The sequence below is a fragment of the Bombina bombina genome, chromosome 12 (genome assembly GCF_027579735.1).
Source record: "Bombina bombina isolate aBomBom1 chromosome 12, aBomBom1.pri, whole genome shotgun sequence".
In the NCBI taxonomy this organism is placed as follows: Eukaryota; Metazoa; Chordata; class Amphibia; order Anura; family Bombinatoridae; genus Bombina; species Bombina bombina.
Window position 1 is genome coordinate 160,292,117 of NC_069510.1, and position 14,031 is coordinate 160,306,147.

A 14,031-nucleotide genomic window follows, 5' to 3' on the forward strand; every position below is an offset into this window, starting at 1 on the left:
ACTTTTCCCTAAATGTATTTAGTAATGAAGATATTAATATTGTAATATTATTTTTCCATTTTTGGTATTTTCTAAATAACTGATCACATAAAAATAATAATAAAGCAATCTAAAGACGCACACGCAAATAAACATTGTTTTGCAAATAATCCACTTTCCCAAACACCAGCTACATCCTAATTTGCTTCTCACGTTAAGTACTAGACAAAGCTCTACCAGTAAACCAAATAAAAACAAACAATCTCAAGCCTCAGTTGTATACATTGGTCACTTTTACTGAGTGACCAACTTATCTTATAAATGAAACCTCCATGATCTTTAACCACCTGGAAATTATTTATCATGTGCAGTGCTGCATACTAAGCTCCCATTTTGCAGACCTCCATGAAAGACTCATTATCATGAGTTTGGCTTGGGAAATTCCCAAGCTGATTTCATTTGAACAAACTTTTTGGAATACTTCCCTGCTAAGAAAACCCTTCTCAACACTCCCAAGTCCTGCCTAGTATAGCTTGTGGAAGTCTCCAGCATCTCGCCTCAAATACTTGTTTTAGATCTTAAAGGGACATGAAACCCAAATTGATTTCTTTCACGATTCAGATAGAGCATACAATTTTAAACAATTTTCCAATTAACTACTATTATAAAATTGTCTTCGTTTTCTTGGTATCCGTTATTGAAGGAGCAGCAATGCATGCATGGGGGCAAGCTGAACACATTGGTAATAAAAATAACAAGGAGGTAAATATGTGCAGCCACCAATCAGCAGCTAGCTCCCAGCTCCTTGAACATACCTAGGTATGTTTTTAACCATGGATACCAAGAGAACAAAGCAAATTAGAATATAGAAGTAAATCAGAAAGTTGTTTAAAATTGCATCCTAGTCTATATGAATCATAACATTTTCAGATATATCCCTTTAATGTAGACGGCAGAGACGTAAGTTAATTTTATTTGTGATCAACCTAAAGCTCATCACTGGGCACACCAACAGGCTCACTTGATGGTCAGTACTCTGTAGCACCAACTTACTAAAGCCATTTTATTAAACATACACTTGTATTATATGGACCCTGTCTTTTTTATCTCTACTTAAAATGATTCTATAAAAATCATCTCAGACTAAAAAGACAGACAGTCCACACCACTGGTTTTCAAACCTGTCCTCAGATCTCCCTAATAGGCCCCATCTTGAGGATATCTGAATTAGGGCACAGGGAAAACAATCAGCTGATTAGTAAACCTGGTTATTTTACCTGCTCTCATCCAAGAAAATCCAGAAAACCTGGCCTGTTGGGGAGGCTTGAGGACAGGTTTGAAAACCAGTGGTCTACACTAAACCATCACACACTATCTATTTAGGTTCTCTGACAGAGGGTCAACTGGACCCATAGTGACAAGGAGCCTAATTTAAATGACAGTAGAAAAACAAAATGTATGCTTACCTGATAAATGTATTTCTTTTTTGACACAATGAGTCCACGGATCATCTTAATTACTAAAGGGATATTCACCTCCTGGTCAGCAGGAGCCGACAAAGAGCACCACAGCAGAGCTGATAAATATCACCTCCCTTCACTCCCAACCCAGTCATTCGACCGAAGTCAAGGAGAGAAAGGAAGTAATAAGGTGCAGAGGTGTCTGAAGTTTACAAAACCCAACAACCTGTCTCTAATAACAACAGGGCGGGCCGTGGACTCATGTCAAAAAATAAATACATTTATCAAGTAAGCATAAATTTTGTTTTCTTTTTAAATGACACAATGAGTCCACGGATCATCTTAATTACTAATGGGATCCAATACCAAAGCTAGAGTACACAGATGATACGGGAGGGACAAGATAGGGAACCTAAATGAAAGGCACCACTGCTTGAAGAACCTTTCTCCCAAAGGCGGCCTCAGCTGAGGCAACAGTATCACATTTGTAAAACTTTGAAAAAGTGTGAAGAGAGGACCAAGTTGCAGCCTTGCAAATCTGTTCCACAGAAGCTTAATTTTTTAATACCCATGAGGAAACAACAGCCCTCGTGGAATGAGCCGTAACTCTCTCTGGAGGTTGCTGTCCAGCAGTCTCATATTCAAATCGAATGATACTCTTCAGCCAAAAAGAAAGGGAAGTATCCGTAGCTTTCTGAACCTTACGTTTTCCTGAGAAAACCACAAACAAAGTGGAAGACTGACGAAAATCTTCAGTCACCTGTAGATAATACTTTAAAGCACGAACCACGTCCAAATTGTGCAAAAGCCGTTCCTTCTGAGGAGGATTAGGACACAAGGAAGGAACAACAATCTCCTGGTTAACGTTCCTGTCAGAAACAACCTTAGGAAGAAATCCTAACTTAGTACGCAAAACTACCTTATCTGAATGGAAGATAAGGTAAGAAGATTCACACTGCAATGCAGAGAGTTCACAGACTCTACGAGCAGAAGAAATAGCAACAAGAAATACAACTTTCCAAGATTTCAACTCAACATCTAAGGAATGCATAGGCTCAAACGGAGGCCGTTGGAGAACATTAAGAACTAAATTCAAACTCCATGGAGGAGTAAATGGTTTGAACACAGGCCTTATTCTAACCAAGGCCTGACAAAAAGATTGAACATCTGGAACATTTGCCAGACATTTATGCAACAAAATAGATAAAGCAGAAATCTGACCCTTCAAAGAACTTGTCGATAATCCTTTCTCCAAACCCTCTTGGAGAAAAGACAAAATCCTAGGAATCCTAACTCTACTCCATGAGCAACCTTTGGATTCACACCAATATAGATATTTACGCCATATCTCATAATAAATCTTTCTGGTCACAGGTTTACGAGCCTGGATCATAATCTCAATGACCGAATCAGAAAAACCCTGCTTTAACAGAATTAAGCGTTCAATCTCCAAGCAGTCAGCTTCAGAGAAACTAGATTTGGATGCAGGAAGGGACCTTGAATTAACAGGTCCTTCCTCAGTGGAAGACTCCAAGATGGATGAGATGACATATCCACCAGATCTGCATGCCAAATCCTGCGAGACCAGGCCGGTGCAATGAGTATCACCGATGCCTTCTCCTGCTTGATTCGAGCAATCACCCGAGGAAGAAGCGCAAACGGAGGGAATAGGTATGCTAGACCGAAGGTCCAAGTAACCGCCAAGGCATCTATTATTTCCGCCTGGAGATCCCTGGAACTCGATCCGTATTTCGGGAGCTTGGCATTCTGACACGATGCCATGAGATCTAATTCCGGATGGCCACACTTGCGGATCAGTCTGAAAAACACTTCCGAATGGAGTTCCCACTCCCCCGGGTGATAGGTCTGCCTGCTCAGAAAGTCCGCCTCCCAGTTGTTCACCCCTGGGATGTGGATTGCCGACAGACAACAAGAGTGGGTTTCTGCCCACTGAATTATCTTGGATACCTCTCTCATCGCTAAGGAAATCCTCGTTCCTCCTTGATGATTGATATAAGCTACTAACATTTTGGTGTCCGAATGGAACCTGATGAATTGGACCGAAGCTAACTGAGGCCAGTTCAGAAGAGCACTGAATATCGCTCTCAGCTCCAGGATGTTTATGGAAAGAACAGACTCTGACAGAGTCCAAACTCCCTGATCTTTTAGCAAGCCCCAGACTGCTCTCTACCCCTGAAGGCTGGCATCTGTTGTCACAATCGCCCAGGAAGGCCTGCGAAAGAAGGTTCCCTGGGAGAGATGATCCAGAGACAACCACCATAGAAGAGAATCCCTGGTCTCCTGCGCCAGTAGTATTTGAGGGGACAAATTGGTATAATCTCCGTTCCACCGCCTGAGCATGCATAACTGCAGAGGTCTGAGATGGAATGATGTCCATTGCCGCCACCATCAGTACACCTCCATGCACTGAGCCACTAATGGCCGAGGAGTGGACTGAAGTACTCGACAAGTATCGATAATATTTGATTTCCTGACAGAAAGATCTTCATTGTCAGAGAATCTATTACGGTTCCCAAGAAAGTTACCCTTGTACTTGTGATAAGAGAGCTCTTTTGTAAATTTACCTTCCACCCGTGAGAGGGAAGAAAGGATAAAACCATGCTTGTGTGGGATTCCGGCAGATGGAAGGACTGTGCCTGGACAATAATGTCGTCCAGATAGGGTGCCACAGCAATGCCTCAAGAACGAAGTACCGCCAACAGAGATCCCAGAACTTTTGTGAAGACTCTGGGAGCAGTGGCAAGACCAAAAGGAAGAGCCACAAACTGAAAGTGTTTGCCCAGAGAGGCGAACCTTAGGAACTTGTTATGGTTCTTGTGAATGGGAACATGCAAGTATGCGTCCTTTAAGTCCACTGTTGTCATAAATTGACCCTTCTGGATCAAAGGAAGAATGGAACGTATAGTTTCCATCTTGAATGACAGTACCCTGAGGAACTTGTTTATACTCTTAAGGTCTAAAATGGGCCTGAAGGTTCCCTCCTTTTTTGGAACCACAAATAGGTTGGAGTAAAAACCCTGACCCTGCTACCGTAAGGGAACGGGAGCAATCACTCCCAGATCGGAGAGGTCTCTTACACAATGTAATAACGCCTCTCTTTTTGTCTGCTCTGCAATATTGAAAGTAGGAACCTTCCTCTGGGAGGAAGACTTTTCAAATCCAACCTGTATCCCTGGGACACAATTTCATCTCGGATCCAAGCTTGAATGAAGAAGGAAAGTCTGCCCCCTACCAGATCCGGTCCCGGATCGGGGGCATGACCTTCATGCTGACTTGGATTCAACGGCAGGCTTCTTAGCCTGTTTTCCCTTATTCCAAGGCTGGCTGGATCTCCATGCAGGCTTGGGTTGATCTTGTTTGGCAACGGAAGATGAGGAATTTCCCTTGAAATTACGAAAGCAACGAAAATTACTTTGGCGCCCCTTCGTCTTATTTCTCTTATCCTGAGGGAGAAAATGACCTTTACCTCCCGTGATATCAGAAATAAATTCCGATAGACCAGGACCAAATAAGGTCTTCCCCTTATATGGAATAGCCAAAAGTTTTGACTAAGAGGAGACGTCCGCAGACCAAGGCTTCAGCCGTAAGGCTCTGCCGGCCAAAACAGAAAAACCTGATATCTTAGCTCCCATTTTAATAATCTGAAGGGAAGCGTCTGTGATAAAAGAATTAGCTAATTTGAGAGCTTGAATCTCATCCAAGGATGTCTCCGTTCTGATAGCATCAAACAGGGCGTCAAACCAATATGCAGCCGCACTGGTGACGGTAGAAATGCACACGGCAGGTTGCCATTGTAGACCCTGGTGTACGTACATCTTTTTGAGTAGGCCCTCTAATTTCTTAGGATCTTAGAAAGCACAAATATCCTCTATGGGAATAGTAGTTTTCTTAGCGAAAGTGGAAATAGCCCCTTCCACCTTAGGAACTGTTTGCCAAGCTTGATTGATAGAGTCGGCTATGGGAAACATCTTCTTGAAAATAGGAGATGGAGAAAAAGAAATACCCGGTCTCTCCCACTCCTTAGCAATAATCTCAGAAGCTCGGTCAGGATCCGGAAATACATCAGTCGAGGAAGGAACCTCGAAATATCTGTTTAACTTACTGGATTTCTTAGGGACAACCACAACCGTGGAGTCGCTATCATCTAAAGTAACTAAAACCTCCTTAAAGGGACACTGAACCCAATTTTTTTTCTTTCGTGATTCAGATAGAGCATGCAATTTTAAGCAACTTTCTAATTTACTCCTATTATCAAGTTTTCTTTGTTCTCTTGCTATCTTTATTTGAAAAAACATAATTTATGCTTACCTGATAAATTTATTTCTCTTGTAGTGTAGTCAGTCCACGGGTCATCCATTACTTATGGAATACCAATACCAAAGCTAAAGTACACGGATGAAGGGAGGGACAAGGCAGGAACCTCAAACAGAAGGAACCACTGCCTGAAGCACCTTTCTCCCAAAAATAGCCTCCGAAGAAGCAAAAGTGTCAAATTTGTAAAATTTTGAAAAAGTGTGAAGTGAAGACCAAGTTGCAGCCTTGCAAATCTGTTCAACAGAGGCCTCATTTTTAAAGGCCCAGGTGGAAGCCACAGCTCTAGTAGAATGAGCTGTAATCCTTTCAGGAGGCTGCTGTCCAGCAGTCTCATAGGCTAAACGTATTATGCTACAAAGCCAAAAAGAGAGAGAGGTAGCCGAAGCCTTTTGACCTCTTCTCTGTCCAGAGTAAACGACAAACAGGGAAGAAGTTTGACGAAAATCTTTAGTTGCCTGCAAATAGAACTTCAGGGCACGGACTACGTCCAGATTATGCAAAAGTCGTTCCTTCTTTGAAGAAGGGTTAGGACACAGTGATGGAACAACAATCTCTTGATTGATATTCCTGTTAGTAACTACCTTAGGTAAGAACCAAGGTTTAGTACGCAGAACTACCTTGTCTGAATGAAAAATCAGATAAGGAGAATCACAATGTAAAGCAGATAACTCAGAGACTCTTCGAGCCGAGGAAATAGCCATCAAAAACAGAACCTTCCAGGATAACAGCTTGATATCAATGGAATGAAGGGGTTCAAATGGAACGCCTTGAAGAACGTTAAGAACTAAGTTTAAGCTCCACGGTGGAGCAACAGTCTTAAACACAGGCTTAATCCTAGCTAAAGCCTGACAAAAAGCCTGAACGTCTGGAACTTCTGCCAGACGTTTGTGTAGAAGAATAGACAGAGCAGAAATCTGTCCCTTTAACGAACTAGCAGATAAGCCCTTTTCTAAACCCTCTTGTAGAAAAGACAATATCCTAGGAATCCTAACCTTACTCCATGAGTAACTCTTGGATTCGCACCAATATAAATATTTACGCCATATCTTATGGTAAATTCTTCTGGTAACAGGCTTCCTAGCCTGTATTAAGGTATCAATAACCGACTCCGAGAAGCCACGCTTTGATAGAATCAAGCGTTCAATCTCCATGCAGTCAGCCTCAGAGAAATTAGATTTGGATGGTTGAAAGGACCCTGAATTAGAAGGTCCTGTCTCAGAGGCAGAGACCACGATGGACAGGACGACATGTCCACTAGGTCTGCATACCAGGTCCTGCGTGGCCACGCAGGCGCTATCAGAATCACCGAAGCTCTCTCCTGTTTGATCTTGGCAATCAAACGAGGAAGCATCGGAAATGGTGGAAACACATAAGCCATGTTGAAGACCCAAGGGGCTGTCAGAGCATCTATCAGCACCGCTCCCGGGTCCCTGGACCTGGATCCGTAACAAGGAAGCTTGGCGTTCTGGCGAGACGCCATGAGATCCAGATCTGGTTTGCCCCAACGATGAATCAGTTGAGCGAAGACCTCCGGATGAAGTTCCCACTCCCCCGGATGAAAAGTCTGGCGACTTAGAAAATCCGCCTCCCAGTTCTCCACGCCTGGGATGTAAATCGCTGACAGGTGGCAAGAGTGAGACTCTGCCCAGCGAATTATCTTTGAGACTTCCAACATCGCTAGGGAACTTCTGGTTCCCCCTTGATGGTTGATGTAAGCCACAGTCGTGATGTTGTCCGACTGAAATCTGATGAACCTCAGAGTTGCTAACTGAGGCCAAGCTAGGAGAGCATTGAATATTGCTCTTAATTCCAGAATATTTATTGGGAGGAGTTTCTCCTCCTGAGTCCATGGTCCCTGAGCCTTCAGGGAGTTCCAGACTGCGCCCCAACCTAGAAGGCTGGCGTCTGTTGTTACAATCGTCCAATCTGGCCTGCGAAAGGTCATCCCCTTGGACAGATGTGGCCGAGAAAGCCACCATAGAAGAGAATCTCTGGTCTCTTGATCCAGATTTAGCAGGGGGGACAAATCTGAGTAATCCCCATTCCACTGACTTAGCATGCACAATTGCAGCGGTCTGAGATGCAGGCGCGCAAATGGTACTATGTCCATTGCCGCTACCATTAAGCCGATTACTTCCATGCACTGAGCTACTGACGGGTGTGGAATGGAATGAAGGACACGGCAAGCATTTAGAAGTTTTGATAACCTGGCCTCCGTCAGGTAAATTTTCATCTCTACAGAATCTATAAGAGTCCCTAGAAAGGGAACCCTTGTAAGTGGTAATAGAGAACTCTTTTCCACGTTCACCTTCCACCCATGCGACCTCAGAAATGCCAGAACTATCTCTGTATGAGACTTGGCAGTTTGAAAACTTGACGCTTGTATCAGAATGTCATCTAGGTACGGAGTCACCGCTATGCCTCGCGGTCTTAGTACCGCCAGAAGTGAGCCCAGAACTTTTGTAAAGATTCTTGGAGCCGTAGCTAATCCGAAGGGAAGAGCTACAAACTGGTAATGCCTGTCTAGGAAGGCAAATCTTAGGTACCGATAATGATCCTTGTGAATCGGTATGTGAAGGTAGGCATCCTTTAAGTCCACTGTGGTCATGTACTGACCCTCTTGGATCATGGGAAGGATGGTTCGAATAGTTTCCATTTTGAATGATGGAACTCTTAGGAATTTGTTTAGGATTTTTAAGTCCAAGATTGGTCTGAAGGTTCCCTCTTTCTTGGGAACCACAAATAGATTTGAATAGAATCCTTGCCCGTGTTCCGTCCGCGGAACTGGGTGGATCACCCCCATTAGTAAGAGGTCTTGTACACAGCGTAGAAACGCTTCTTTCTTTATTTGGTTTGCTGATAACCTTGAAAGATGAAATCTCCCTCGTGGAGGAGAAGTTTTGAAGTCCAGGAGATATCCCTGAGATATGATCTCCAACGCCCAGGGATCCTGGACATCTCTTGCCCAAGCCTGGGCGAAGAGAGAAAGTCTGCCCCCCACTAGATCCGTTTCCGGATAGGGGGCCCTCTCTTCATGCTGTCTTAGGGGCAGCAGCAGGTTTCTTGGCCTGCTTGCCCTTGTTCCAGGACTGGTTAACTTTCCAGCCCTGTCTGTAACGAGCAACAGCTCCTTCCTGTTTTGGAGCGGAGGAAGTTGATGCTGCTCCTGCCTTGAAGTTACGAAAGGCACGAAAATTAGACTGTTTGGCCTTAGATTTGGCCCTGTCCTGAGGTAGAGCATGGCCCTTACCTCCCGTAATGTCAGCTATAATTTCTTTCAAGCCGGGCCCGAATAAGGTCTGCCCTTTGAAAGGAATATTAAGCAATTTAGATTTAGAAGTCACGTCAGCTGACCAGGATTTAAGCCATAGCGCTCTGCGCGCTTGGATGGCGAATCCGGAGTTCTTAGCCGTAAGTTTGGTTAAATGTACGACGGCATCAGAAACAAATGCGTTAGCTAGCTTAAGTGCTTTAAGCTTGTTCATAATTTCATCCAATGGAGCTGTGCGAATGGCCTCTTCCAGAGACTCAAACCAGAATGCAGCTGCAGCAGTGACAGGCGCAATGCATGCAAGGGGCTGTAAGATAAAACCTTGTTGAACAAACATTTTCTTAAGGTAACCCTCTAATTTCTTATCCATTGGATCTGAAAAGGCACAACTATCCTCCACCGGGATAGTGGTACGCTTAGCTAAAGTAGAAACTGCTCCCTCCACCTTAGGGACCGTCTGCCATAAGTCTCATGTGGTGGCGTCTATAGGAAACATTTTCCTAAATATGGGAGGAGGGGAAAAAGGCACACCAGGTCTATCCCACTCCTTGCTAATAATCTCTGTAAGCCTTTTAGGTATAGGAAACACGTCAGTACACACCGGTACCGCATAGTATCTATCCAACCTACATAATTTTTCTGGAATTGCAACCGTGTTACAATCATTCAGAGCCGCTAATACCTCCCCTAGCAATATGCGGAGGTTCTCAAGCTTAAATTTAAAATTAGAAATCTCTGAATCCAGTCTCCCTGGATCAGATCCGTCACCCACAGAATGAAGCTCTCCGTCTTCATGTTCTGCAAACTGTGACGCAGTATCTGACATGGCTCTCACCTCATCCGCGCGCTCTGTCCTTAACCCAGAGCTATCGCGCTTGCCTCTTAATTCTGGCAATTTAGATAATACTTCTGTCATAACAGTAGCCATGTCTTGCAAAGTGATTTGTAAGGGCCTCCCTGATGTACTTGGCGCCACAAAATCACGCACCTCCTGAGCGGGAGGTGAAGGTACTGACACGTGAGGAGAGTTAGTCGGCATAACTTCCCCCTCGTTGTCTGGTGATAATTTCTTTACATGTAAAGATTGACTTTTATTTAAAGTAACATCAATGCAATTAGTACACAAATTTCTATTGGGCTCCACATTGGCCTTTAAACATAGTGAACAAAGAGATTCATCTGAGTCAGACATGTTTAAACAGACTAGCAATGAGACTAGCAAGCTTGGAAATACTTTTCTAAATAAATTTACAAGCAATATAAACAACGCTACTGTGCCTTTAAGAAGCACAAAAAGCTGTCACAGTTGAAATAACAATGAACCAAAATAGTTATAGCAACCAATTTTTCACAGTAAATGTATAAAGTTAGCAAAGGATTGCACCCACCAGCAAATGGATGATTGACCCCTTAATACCCAAAAACGGATAACAATTTAATAATTGACGTTTTTAACACAGTCAAAACACACTGTCACAGGTCTGCTGTGACTGATTACGTCCCTCAAAATTAATTTTGAAGACCCCTGAGCTCTCTAGAGACGATCTGGATCATGGAGGATGAAGTAGACAGATTGTGACTGAATTTTTACTGCGCAAAAAAGCGCTAAAATAGGCCCCTCCCACTCATATTACAACAGTGGGGAAGCTCAGTTAACTGTTTCTATGCAGAAAACAAAGATGGCCATGTGGTAAAAATCATGCCCCAATAAGTTTTATCACCAAGTACCTCACAAAAAACGATTAACATGCCATTAAACGTTTTGAACATACATTTTAAAAGTTATGAAGTGTTATTAATAAGCCTGCTACCAGTCGCTTTTACTGCAGTTAAGGCTCATACATTATTTCAGTATTAACAGTATTTTCAGAGTCAATTCCATTCCTTAGAAAAATACATTCAGTGTATGCACACTCATCAGCCTAATACCAGTCGCTATCACTGCATTTAAGGCTGAACTTACGTTACATTGGTATCAGCAGTATTTTCTCAGTCAATTCCATTCCTCAGAAAAATAATTTACTGCACATACCTCGTTTGCAGGGGGGGCCCTGCATGCTATTCCCCTTTTCTGAAGTTACCTCACTCCTCAGATGAGAACAGCCAGTGGATCTTAGTTACGTCTGCTAAGATCATAGAAAACGCAGGCAGATTCTTCTTCTAATGCTGCCTGAGAACAAACAGCACACTCCGGTGCCATTTAAAATAACAAACTTTTGATTGAAGAAATAAACTAGGTTAAAAAACACCACAGACCTCTCACAACGACCTATCTTTAGTTAGGCTGCAAGAGAATGACTGAATATGACATGTGAGGGGAGGAGCTATATAGCAGCTCTGGTTGGGTGATCCTCTTGCAACTTCCTGTTAGGAAGAGATATATTCCATAAGTAATGGATGACCCGTGGACTGACTACACTTAACAAGAGAAAGAAGGCATCTAAGCTTTTTTTTAGTTTCAGAACTCTGGACAGCACGTTTTTATTGGTGGATAAATGTATCCACCAATCAGCAAGGACAACCCAGGTTGTTCACCAAAAATGGGACGGCATCTAAACTTACATTCTTGCATTTCAAATGAAGATACCAAGAGAATGAAGAAAAATTGATAATAGGAGTAAATTAGAAAGTTGCTTAAAATTTCATGCTCTATCTGAATCACGAAAGAAAAAATTTGGGTTCAGTGTCCCTTTAAGCAATAGACTGAGGTGTTCCAGCTTAAATCTAAATGATACCACTTCAGTATCAGCGAGAGGAAGTACACCTTCAGAATCTGAAATCTCTCCTTCAAATGCTACCACGGCCTCTTCCTCCTCAGACATCTGAGAGGACGACTCTGAAACCACAACAATTGCATCAGAAACCTTGCTTACTGAATGGCTTGTCTTCCTCTTACGTTTATCCTGCAACATGGGAAAAGCAGACAGCGCATCAGAGATTGTAGAAGACATGAGAGATGCGATGTATTTTAAAGTAACTCCAGTGGTAGTTACAGACACTGCTTGTGAGGGAGGTAACACTTGGAGCGCCTGAGGAGACTGCTTGTGAGGGAGGTAACACTTGGAGCGCCTGAGGAGACTGCTTGTGAGGGAGGTAACACTTGGAGTGCCTGAGGAGACTGCTTGTGAGGGAGGTAACACTTGGAGCGCCTGAGGAGAAAGTTGCGGCATATATTGTACCTCATCATTAGAATCCTGAACAACAGCCTTAACAGAAGTTGGCTCAGAATTTTTTTTATTCTAACTTAAAGTCCTCTCAATACAAGAAGGACAGAAGGGTATTGGTGGTTGCATTAAAACATAAAGATAACTTACATGACTATTCTACACGTTTCCCTCCGAAAGCATATAGAATCTATTATGTATTTTTCAGAATTGTGCTATTATTGTAACTGGATGAATATGTTGTGAAACTTTATTATAACCTCAATAAAAAATTTAAAGTAAAAAAAAAAAAAAACATAAAGAGCAAGAAACATGTTGCAAGGTCCCTTGATCCATAATAACTCACACTTTGACACAATAAACCTTAAAATAAATAAAACCTTAAATACAAAAATTTTTTACTGTGGCTTTAAATTTTTAACCTTCAACCATTTTACTGCGCACTAAATTTGGTCCCACAGTCACCTCCACACCTCAGCCCCGCTGAGGCTCCTACCTTCCTGACCCAGGGATGATACGCTGTCAGATATGAAGCTGCTCTCCCGCTCTTCAGTTGAAACAAATAGCCTTGTGCAGCGAAAGATTTGTCCCATTGCCAAAACAAACAAAAAAAAACACAAAGTTTGCAGCCCGGTCTTAGGAACGCATGTAATAGCAGTAAACATGCGCTCCTAGAAACAACAGCCGGAGATATCTTATGCCTCAAAATGTCTCCACTGTAAGCGCAACTAGGAAAAGCGCGCGGGAGAAGTAAATCCGCCAATCCTGGGAGTGTCTAAAATGCAATGCCCGTTTCCCGGGGAAATATTAACCCCACAGAACATGGAACCACCAGAGCCCTAAAAATGTTCAATGCCTCAGAGCTCAGACCAACCCCAGTGCCAAAAAAACATAATTTATGTAAGAACTTACCTGATAAATTAATTTCTTTCATATTGGCAAGAGTCCATGAGCTAGTGACGTATGGGATATACAATCCTACCAGGAGGGGCAGTTTCCCAAACCTCAAAATGCCTATAAATACACCCCTCACCACACCCACAATTCAGTATAACAAATAGCCAAGTAGTGGGGTGATAAAGAAAGGAGTAAAAAGCATCAACAAAGGAACTTGAAAATTGTTACAGAAGCATTAGTTATTTTGTTGTGAAGAGCTTATTTCCCAGCAGCAATGCCTGAACCAGCAAGCCAGCGCCTAAGAAGGGCTCCAAGAAAACCGTAACAAGTATCATTTCATAAAGAGTTAACTTTTTTCAGCTTTTAGAAACTATTGCCTAAATACACATTTGCTGGCTTCAGCTCTAAGTTTAGAGATAACCAATCCCATTGTCTAATCACCTCCGGAGCCAGACTGCTAATTGATAAGATGAACTTGTAAACTTGTTATCTTAAGTACTGTAATCCTATTGTGGCCTGTCAAAGGACAGTGCTCTCTATCTAAATGTGTGATGGGGGATTTTGTGCTTCCCCCCCTCTCCCCCTGGGAGTGCCCTGTGTGCATGTAACCTTAATAAAAAGCAGGCTGGGCATCCCAGTCCTGAGTTCTTGTTTGACCCTCAATCGCAGCGTTGACTCGTTTTTGTGGGCAGAAGGGTATCCTAGCTGTACTGCAGCTAAGGGAGATTATTCTATATTTGCGAGACTCATATAGAATACTATGGAAAGCAGCTTCTCCCCTCTTTAGCAATAGGGATCCAGGCTACTAAGCGGTCCATCTCTCAGCGAGACTAAGGGTAACCGTAACATTTGGCGGCAGCGGCGGGATTTTCCTGGATTTCCTAGGAGAGGTACAGAACGGATGGAGAGCGCTTACGAAAAATTG

The 14,031-nt window shown here is 42.9% G+C and overlaps 1 protein-coding gene across 1 annotated transcript in view; it reads right to left on the reverse strand.

Moving 5' to 3' along the window:
* RBM18 (RNA binding motif protein 18) overlaps positions 1-14,031 on the reverse strand; it is a 311,856-nt gene that overhangs the window by 256,621 nt on the left and 41,204 nt on the right. The window lies entirely within an intron of this gene.